The sequence below is a fragment of the Lolium rigidum genome, chromosome 4, assembly GCF_022539505.1.
Source record: "Lolium rigidum isolate FL_2022 chromosome 4, APGP_CSIRO_Lrig_0.1, whole genome shotgun sequence".
Lineage (NCBI taxonomy): Eukaryota > Viridiplantae > Streptophyta > Magnoliopsida > Poales > Poaceae > Lolium > Lolium rigidum.
Window position 1 is genome coordinate 55,598,456 of NC_061511.1, and position 10,656 is coordinate 55,609,111.

Genomic DNA, 10,656 nt, shown 5'->3' on the forward strand with positions numbered 1-10,656 from the left:
TTTGTCCCCGCTCAACACATGCAATTGAAATGGAATGTTGGAAATGATCGGCAATGGAAGAAATATATAAGAAATAGCATAAGTTACGACGGCCGTGAGCGGATGTGTACTTACTCGGGAAAGACAGGCAGTAAGAATGGTGTTGCTCTCTTTGTGCATGAGCATGAAGTTCCGGAGGTACCGCACCGCCTTGGTCCGTGTCCTTGAGCCGTCCCGGAGCTGGCTATCGCGCATGTAGTAGGGATCCGCTACCGCGATGTGGCGGGGTCTCTCTCCGTTGATCTTCATCTGAAGATTAATCGCGTATAGGCGGACCAAGTTATAGTCGAGCCGTTTCGAGTGAAATAGATTGAAGACGTCCTCGAACGCTATGAAGAAGATATCCGCGGGGTCTTCATTGACGAAGTTCTGGTTGGACGGCACCTTGACCGAGAACACCGGGTAATTTGGATCCTTTTCTTTAAGAAGGACGCTCTCTTGATAATGAATAGAGTGCCGCAAAGGGAGCATTTGTCCACTTGCGAGGTGTTCCATGTCCGGAGGCGTATAGGTTTACCAGCCTTCATGACACCGGGGCAAGCCATCCGGTGTAGGTGGTACCATGTCGTCGGCCCGGATCCTCTTAGGAGCAGTGCTGGCTCGAAGATGCGCCCTTCTTGGCTCCTCTCTTCCTTCCCTTCTTCACTTGACCTACTCGGGGGTGCTTGTGGTGCCGATGGTGGTGCTTCGGTGCTGGTGGTGCTTCCGAGGTTGCCGGGGTTGATTTGGGTGGATCCCCGATGATCGTCTTACGCAGCGTGTTAGGGCTGAAAACGGTAGCAGAGCTTGACTTGAGCCGGATTGCCAGCCTCCGGAGGAGTGTCTTGAGAAAGACCCGTGAAGACCAGGCGCCGCTTCGTGACCGTAGGGGGACGACTAAGTTGATCGCCGTGTGTGCGGAAGGCTTGTTCATCCATAGGAGGCATGTACATATCTTGGCTGCAGGCGCCGTTGTTGATGTAGGCATCGATGTCATCATCATCATCTACATCATTGCCATCAAGTGGCGCCATGTCCTGGACCTTAGGTGGTGGCGGTTGCGATGCCGCCGCTTGGCGTACCGTGCGTCTAGTAGGCGGTCGTTGCGGTAGCGCTCCCAACAACCGTTTGTGGCGTCTCGGTGGTGACGGCGATCGTCGGTTCCTTCCGGTGGCGGCGGCGACCGTCGGTTCCTTCAGGGTAGTGGGGGCGGCGACCGCCGTTTCCTTAAGGGTGTCGTCGGCGTTGGCGATCTTGGGCCGGATGATAGGGAGGTGGCGCCGGTGCTTCTCTTACAACTCGGAAGACCCCCCGCACGACCTGGTTCTTCGGCCATTTCATAAGCCATGAGGTGCAATCCCCAAGGGACAAAACCTCGCCTTCTTCTCGTGCCCGGAGGTTGAAAGGGGGGATGGCGTAGCGGTACTCCGGCACTACCATTACCAACTTGACCTTCGCCACGTCTTCCGTCAATGTAGCGCCGTGCATAACGCGGGAAGCCATGACAAAGCCGCTAGCAACTTCCACCAACTTGCCGCCGGGCTCCACCGTTTGCGTAAGTATGCATTGTTCATCCCGAGTCGTGGGCGCCATGTTGGGCATCGTGAGATGGCAGTCACGAAAGGCGTATATAGTTAAAGAAGATGACGCGAAGGAGTAACTAATGAGTTTACCTCCTTGATGGCGTCGATCTCGGCTACTGTCGATACAAGGGCGGCGGTTGGGGGCGTCGATGCGACCGGCTGGAGCTGCGGCGGCGCTGGAGCCGCGGCGGCGTCTCGGTGGAGCCCCGACGCCGGCGTCGGGTGGAGCGGCACCGTCGGCGACACGTGGAAGCTTGAGTTGCTGCCGCTAATGCTGGGCACATGTATCGGCCCCACTTGACCTCCCGCATTCCAAGCAGCCTAACCCCTCCATCAACCCGTGGGGATGATCTCGCCGGATCTTCTCGTCCAATAACTTGTTCATCATCTCCGTGTTCTCCACAGTGCTTTTCGGCCACCAGCTTCTCTAGTGACTCCACCTTCTTCTTCAGCTCCCGAACCTCGGATTTATCCTTAGCCGATGACCTCCTCTCCAACTTTCTCGTCTTGGCATCCGATCCGTAGTACTCGGATAGCTTCATACTTGTGCCAAAGCCGGACACACGGCCAGCCGACGTCGGTGGCTTGTCTGGCTCCCTCTCCTTGTACTTGTTCATCGCCCCGTTGAAAGGCGTGTCCCACGGTTCCGTCGACCCTCGGGACGACGGGCCAGCCTTCGTCAACTCTTCATCCTTTAGACAAAGGAACTTAAGGTTAGCCCATTTGGCTTCATTGCCTAATAAGATGAGCGAAATAATATAGAACTATCCTTACCAGGTACTTCTCGAAACCCTTCACGTCTTCGTGATCCGTAATAAATTCCCCCGTCTTCCGGCCTAAGTAGTAGCGGGACCGGACAAAGTTCCTAGCCCTGTTCATCCCGGATTTTGTGCCGTGGGTTTTCTTTCCCCGCACGTACCATCTCGGCATCCTCCTTGTCCCAAGTGGGCTGTTTTCCTCAGTAACCGCCGCTTCCGCAATGGTGGGTCCCCGAGTTCAAATCCCGCATTTTCTTCCCCCGTGCGGTCCATTTTTTAACAGCGTCACTCCGTAAGTAAGACTTGAATGCATTAAAGTCTTCTAAGGAGAGCGACGGGTCTTTGCTACTTATCCTCTCCCAGCTTTCACCGGCCTCGATCTTTCCCTTCAGCCGGTTCTTCCAGCTGCTCAAGGCGGTGCTCATCTTCGTGAGAGCTAAAGAGTCCACCTTCTTATTTAACGGCTCCGGGAACGTGTATCGCTGGTGAAGCTTCTGGAGGAGGGATTGGGCGATAGCCTCGTTCTCCTTGCTTCGAGGTCCCGAGTTAGGATCGGCACGGTTTCACTGGACGATGCACCCTAGTTGCATGCCGTACCCTTTGGCAACCCACGAAGGCTCCAAGGGTAGGCCACTTTCGGAGACTACCGTGAAATGATCGGTGACGTTGGCGAGCACTTGCGGCCTCCGATCCCTCCTTGGCCTCCTCGCCGTCCTCTTCTTCTTACCCTCCCGAGGGTTGCCGCCGCTATCACCTTCCGTGCGGTTGGCCGCGTTCTCTTCACCGGCCGTCTCTTCACCGGTCCGGGCGGCGTCGTCCCGTGTATCGTCATCGTCGCCGGTGTCGGCGGCGGCCCCCGGCCCTCTCCCTCGGAGGCGTGTCCCGGCCCTCTCCCTCGGAGGCGGCGTCCCGCCCTCTTCCTCATCGTCGGGCGACTCGGCGGCGGCCTTCCGGGCTGCTCGTAGCCCTCCCGTAAGTCCTTGTTGGCCTCTCTCGCTTCTTCGTTCGGCTCCCGGGCTTAGAAGTGTTGCCCGACATGTTTATTTGCACTTCATTAAAAAGAGGCAACAAGTTAGTACAAAAGTCAACCGGAAAATTCGGCATGACTTTTGCTAATTTTTCTACGTAGGAGTGCCCATTTCTCAACCGAAACGGAAGTTAATCAACGCTTCGGGAGAAATGGGCAACTCAATGAAATCCCCGCAAAAATATCCACCATATACACCATATATCCACCATATCCACCATAAACCGTAAAACCTCGGACATATATTGCCGGACATATATAGTTCCTATTTTTTTAACCTGGAGCACTACAACAAATTAACCTCGAAGCATCTACAATACATCAAACAAAACCTGGTGCATCAATACAGCTGGCATTATTAACCTAGAGCATCAATACAACAAATATTATTAACCTGGAGCATCTACAACAAATTAACCTCGGAGAATCTACAATACATCAAACAAAACCTGGAGCAATCACCTGGAGCACTACAACAAACTGAGCATCTTTAGGCAACCGTTAGCATATTCAGTTGCAAAAGTAGCAGACTTAGGCAATGACTATAGTGCGAGATTTCATTCAAAATCAACTAGGCAAGATCATTTCATGATTAGCTTGTTCATTTTTTCATTTGTATTAAAAAACCTAACAAATCCTAGCTAGCAAGTAGCAATAAAGAACATCAACATATAAAATTCCAGTAGATAATTAAATAGCGTAAGCTTGAGCATCATATGGAAATGCTAGTGTCTTCAAATGAAAATGCTATTAATCATAATTACTTAAATTTTTGGTAGATAATTACTTAAATTTAAAAAGGCAGTATATGCTTCTTCATAACTAAGAATACAAGCTTAAATTTAAAAAGGCAGTATATGCTTCTTCATAACCAAGAGCAAGCCAACCAAGTAGCTACCGCCAACATGTGAGCATGAGCATCATTTACATACAGAGAAACAACAACAACATTAGCTTGTTCATTTTTATTTTTATTCCCAAATAGTAGGTTGTAGCTTGTTCATTCAAATAGTAGGCAGTAGCTTTTTTATCTCTAAATTCAAACAGCAGCATTTCATGTACTAGTAGCATTATTATCTTGAAACCCCAAGCAAGAATCGGTATATCATGACATGTGACCAGTAGCTACTGCCAACATATTCATGAAAGCATCATCCAATGCATTATTTGGGGGAAGCAAAATTGGGCTGCTATAGGATCATAGGCATTCATATATAGGTTTGGGAAGTGGCCCCTAGCATCACCAAGCTATTAAACCACAACCAAAGCATCAATCATCATAATCTACTAAGATTCAGATTATAATGGATATTTACCAACAATTACTTGGCATCCGGCCATTCATTCTATGCAAACAAATTGAATCATTATGAATACATAGTTCATCAATAAATAGTTCCAAAGTAATTCATACCGACTCTCCGTTAACCCTCTTTTAAACATTTTCAAAATTCTTATCATCCTGTCTAAATCAAAATTCATACCGACCATCAAATTTCTATTTGACTAACACATCAAAATTCATAAATTGAATGTCCACATAAGCTATAGCAGCACTACATCAAAATTCATACTGACCATCAAAATTCTATTTGACTATATGTATATGCAACATTGTCAATTGCTCAATCAAAATTAACTACATCACCAGAAAGAAATTAAGCAAATTGAGAACCAAATTGAGAGGCAGGGAGGGGCCGGGGCACAGGGGAGAGGGAGGGGCCGGGGCACAGGGGAGAGGGAGGGAGGCACAAGGGAGAGGGAGGGAGGCACAGGGGAGAGGGAGGGATCTCACCGACGGCGGCGCTAGGCGGTGATGGCGAGCGCAGGCGATGGTCCTCCTCCTCCTCCTCCCGCTGCCGCGGCGCGGGCGGGGTGGTCCTCCTCCTCCTCGCTCGCGGCGTGTGCGGGGTGGTCCTCCTCCTCCTCGCTCGCAGCCGTGGGCGGGGTGGTCCTCCTCCTCCTCCTCTTCCTCCGGCTCGGTGGTGCTAGGCGGCGGTGGCGAGTGCTAGGCGGCGGTGGAAGCTAGGGTTCGTCACGCGGATACGAATGGGGAAGAGAGAGATGGGGGGAAGAGCGAACCGCTCATTTCACCAAGTCGCAGATTCGTGGCGCACCTAGTTGTGCATGCGCCATAGAATTCCTACTCTGTGGCGCACCAAGCGGGACATGCGCCACAGAATTAAGGAATTCTATGGCGCATGCAGTACTAGGTGCGCCACAGAATTTACTGACTTGGTAAACAAACTGGGCTAATGCTGTGTTCTGTCAGAAACACAGCATTAGCCCAGTGGTTAAGCCCACTGGTAGGCTTGGGTAACCCAGTGTTCGAACCCCGGTTGCCCCTACTTTTTTCCCTTTTTAAAAATGTTTTTGTTACATTTTCAAGAAACAACACAACATTTAATAATAATTACTAGAGATTTTCAATTACAAATTACTTGTCTCACACACACATGTTCTTGTCTCTCTCACACACACATGCATGTACTTGTCACACACACATACACCAAAAAAGATCTTCTTCGTCCCGGCTCCGAGCTCTAGCGTCTCTTCGCAATCTTCTTGCCCTTTCGGTTGTTGGCGGTTGAATACTTTATACCGGCCACCTTGAGATTTCTTCGCGTGAATGGACAACCTTTAGAGGGTAGGGAGGTCTTCCTTCTTACTTTACTAGTAGTAGGCATGTCGAAGTGCCTCGTCGAATTCCTCCTCCATCTTCGGGTCACCGTTCTTGTCCAAGTCTTCCTCGTTGGCGTCTCCTTGCATTCCTATGATGCTCCTCTTGCCCCTCCTCACGACAACACGGCTAGGCCTCGACGGATCGGTGATGAAGAAGCATTGGTCAACTTGGCTACCGAGTACCCATGGCTCATTTTTCGCGGATGCGTTCTTCGATTTTGCATCGGGTATAACCATGGTTGTGAAATATCGGCCTTCTTTTCGACCTTCTTGGCCCATCTCACACGAAACATTGGCACCGTCTCTCCACAAGTAATTGAGCTCCCATATCTCCTCGATCCTTCCAAAAAATCTTTCCTTGACATTAGTCTCGTCATCGGCGTATGACAAAGATAGTTACTCCCGAGTTTTGATTTTCACTATTTCTGTCCTTTTCCTCGGTGTAGAATCAGTAACCGTTGATGTCGTACCCTCGATAGGTCCTTACGTTATGCGCGGGTCCCTGTGATAAGGTGTATATGAGTTTTTCATCTTCGGTAGAAGGCGTATTTCTCCGTGCTTCAACCAGCTTGAGTTTGCTTGAACCAACGCGTGAAGCTGGAGTTGTGCTTTTTGGTTACGTCTCCCATCTTCCTCGGCCGGCCCATATCGATGTAATTCTCGCTCGACCATGCTTTTGTGCTCTTGCACGAAAGGTTCGGTCAGTTTTAAGTGTTGTAGCGCGACCCGGTGAGCCCCGTCAAAGTCGTCGCGTCGATTTTCAATGCCGACATGGACCGAGCGGTAGCCCTCGCGGTGACCGACTCAGCCGAGCCTCCCGAGGTGCGTCCCGGGTGGTAGACCAACATGATCCTCGTCGTCCTCGGTGCTTAGATAATTCTGGCAGTAAGGAGATGCACTCGTAGGTTAGAAACCCCTTGGCCATGCTTGCGTCTGGACGGGCCCTATTGCGAACGTATCCTTTCATGACACCGTTCTGCCTTTCGAAAGGCATCATGTTGTGGAGGAACGTTGGGCCGAGCTGCTTGATGTCTTCAACGACATGGAGAAGGAGATGGACGCATATATCACGGAATGCAAGCGGGAAGTAAATCTCGAGCTCACATAGTATCACCACGATCTCATCCTCGTAGCATCTTGAGCTGCCTCACGCCGATCGACTTCCCGGTGATAACGTCAAAAAGTTGCATAGGCCAAACAGCGTATCACGGACGTGCTCGTCCATTATGCCTCGGATCGCAACGGGAAGTATCTCGCGTCATTAGCACGTGGCAATCGTGAGACTTCATCCCGGTGAACCTCTTCTTCGCTACGTCCGGATATCTCGCTTATATTCCCCGAGTAACCGTGAGGAACTTTCACTCCTAGGAGGCACCTGAAAACTGCTCGAGCTCCTCCGGACTCGTTGTGAAGCAGGCAGCGGGAAGCTGCACCGCGTTCTTCTTAGCCCTTTTACGGAGACGTTGAGTCCCTTCCATCTGATCATCATCATCATCATCATCATCGTCAGTATCGGGGGCTTGAAGATCTTTCCTGATGCCAAAATGTTTAAGATCGTATCTTGCTTTCGGTCCATCCTTGGACTTCTTTGAGTTGCAAAGAGTGCCAAGCAGACTCTCGGTAACGTTCTTCGTAATGTGCATGACATCGAGGCTGTGGGGCGTGTGGAGGACCTTCCAGTACTCCAAGTCGTGGAAAACAGACCTCGCTTTCCATACACCGAGCAGCGGCTCGGCTTCGGTCGCTTCTTTCCCGGCGCTGGGCACTCCTTCCAATTTTTCGGAAGATCATCGATTTCTGCGCCGCTCCTCGGGCGTGGGGGTCCATCGGGCTCATCTTTACCATTGAACGGATCACCGCGTTTTCTCCACGGGTGATCCAAGCGAAGCCACCTTCGAGCACCCGGGTAGACGGTTTTCGAGGACCCGGGATCCCTTGGTAGTTGTAGATGCGGGGTATCGTCCATGCACTTCACACAGCCGTTGAATCCGTGGCCCACCCGGCGGATACATATGCGTAACCAGGATAGTCCGTGACCGTCGTGATCAACGCGGCTCTCATATCGAAATAAGTTCTAGTGTAGGCGTCCCACGTACGGGGTGGCGTCTTCCACAACGTGTCTAACTCCTCTTTCAGCAGCCCGAGATACAAATGCATGTCGACACCGGGTGGTTTCGGCCCCTGAATGAGAATACTCAGGTGTATGTACCTTTGCTTGGTGCACAGCCACGGGGTAGGTTGTAAGGCCATACAAACACAGAGCCAGGTGCTATGCGTGCTACTCCGGTTGCCGAACGGATTGAGTCCATCGGTGCTCATACCCAGCCTGATGTTCCTTGCGTCGCCCCGAACCTAGGGAAGGCGATGTCCAATGTTTGCCACTCGTCCAGCGTCCGAAGGGTGTGTCAAGCATATAGCCCATCTCCGGATCTTCTTCGGGCTTCGCCTTTCCTCGTGCCATTGCATGAGCTTTGCTTCCTTAGGGTCCACGAAATACCGCTGCAGACGGGGAGTGATAGGAAAGTACCATACCACCTTTCGAGGTACCTTCTTGTTCCCAACCTTGTACCGTCCGTGGCCACACACCGGACATGTGGTTCTGTCCTTGTACTCGCACCTATAAATCACACAATCATTAATGCAGGCGTGGTATTTTTCGTGCGGTAGGTCAAGGGGACACACGACTTTCTTGGCCTCCTCGGTACTACTTGGCAATGTGTTCCCCTCCGGGAGACGATCGTGCCAGAATTTTAAGCTCTTGCTGAAGCTGGAATCGGTCCACTTGTTCTGCGTCTTCATCTGCAGGTAATCAAGCGTTACATGCAAGCGCGTATCCCGCGGACGACACCCAGGAAAGATCGGAGTCATCCCGTCTTTCTCCATTTGCGACAGCTTGGCTCTCTCTCTAGCTGCAACTCTATCGTTGCTCGTCTCCCGGAGGAGAAGATCTTGAACATGAGAGTCCCGCAAGGCCGAAATTAGCGTGGTCGCGCCGGAATCTTCTTCTTCATCATGATGATGTTCTCCGCCGGCATCTTCTTCTTCATGATGATCTTCTCCGTCGACTTCTTCTTCATGATGATAGTCCCCGTCGGCATGATGATAGTCTTCTTCATGATGATAGTCATCTCGCTCGACATGGTCTTCATGCGCACCATTTGATGGGGCCGGCCGCGCCCGGTTGTCTTGCATGAAACCGCGCCTCGGCAGGTGCTCCTCCAGCTTGTCCGGAATCAGGGTTGATCCAGGCGCTCGAGTTTGCATGATCGACACGGACATCTTATCCGGCGCCTATTGTTCCGAATCATGTCCTCCTTCGCGTCTATCTTGTATCTAGAGATTCGAGCGGAACTCATCGAGAGGACCATGCTTGCCTCGCAAATGGTATACATAGAACAGGAAATTAGAACCGCACCAAATGCACACACATGCATGGGCCGTACCTCTCCTCAAGGTATTACATGGAGTGGAAAAATTCGGCATGACCTCTCCTCAAAGTAGGACATATGGGTAGTGCAAAACTTGCCGAAACGGAAATGAATCAACATTTCGGCAAACATCCATGCACCACACCGGCACACACACAAGCGCTTCACCTGCAACAAGCATCCATACACACGACGGCCACACAAGATCTACAAGCATATGCATGTCTCCTCCAAGCATATGTATGTCTCCTCCAACTACTCACCTTCTAGATTCGATACCGAGACGAGACCGCGATCGATGACTTCGAGAGGAGGAGAGAGTATGGAGAGCCTTCTCCTCAACTCCAATTAAGTATCAACCAAAGTAAGTGTAATAAATACCCAAGCAAGTGAAAAGTGGAGTCAAAATGGTATGAGAGAGAAGGGGGGACGAGCTAGATGGAGGAAGAAGAATGGCTTGTGTAGTGTGGTAGGTGGGAGGTTGCTCACTTTTGTAGATCTGGTTCGCTAATTCCGTGGCGCACCAACCACAGTGCGCCACGGAATAGCTTATTTCGTGGCGCACCGAGCGCAGTGCGCCACGTGAATAACTTATTTCTGTGGCGCACACAATACGAGTGCGCCACGTAATACCTTATTTTTGTGGCGCACCGTCGCCGTGCGCCACGTAAGAAGTAATTTCGTGGCGCACCGAGGTTTGTGCGCCATAGAAATTGTAAAACCAATGATTGGGGGTGACAGGGTGTGGGGCCCACCAAGTTTTTGTGGCGCACGGTTTAGTAGTGCGCCACAAAATTAAGCTATTTATGTGGCGCACCGAGCTTCGTGCGCCACAAAATAAGTTTCTGTGGCGCACTCAAAACGGTGCGCCACAGAACTAAGCTTCGCCTATAAGGGTTTTCCTACTAGTGAAGTGACTATGGATCCATGATGAAAGTCGGAAGAAGAGAATTTCATGAAGGTCGTATAGGAGGACTAGCTAAGGGAGGTTCAAGTCTACGCACCGTTGAGGGACTTGCTTGGTGTTCTGGGCTTCACAACAGCGGTATGAAAGTGGGGGGCGACAACACAGGTGAAGTTCAGACTCCTACCTTTCAAGGTGAAAACTCAAGGTCTGGCTTTAAATGGTTGTGCCTGACAATGACCTTGTTGGAGGCATT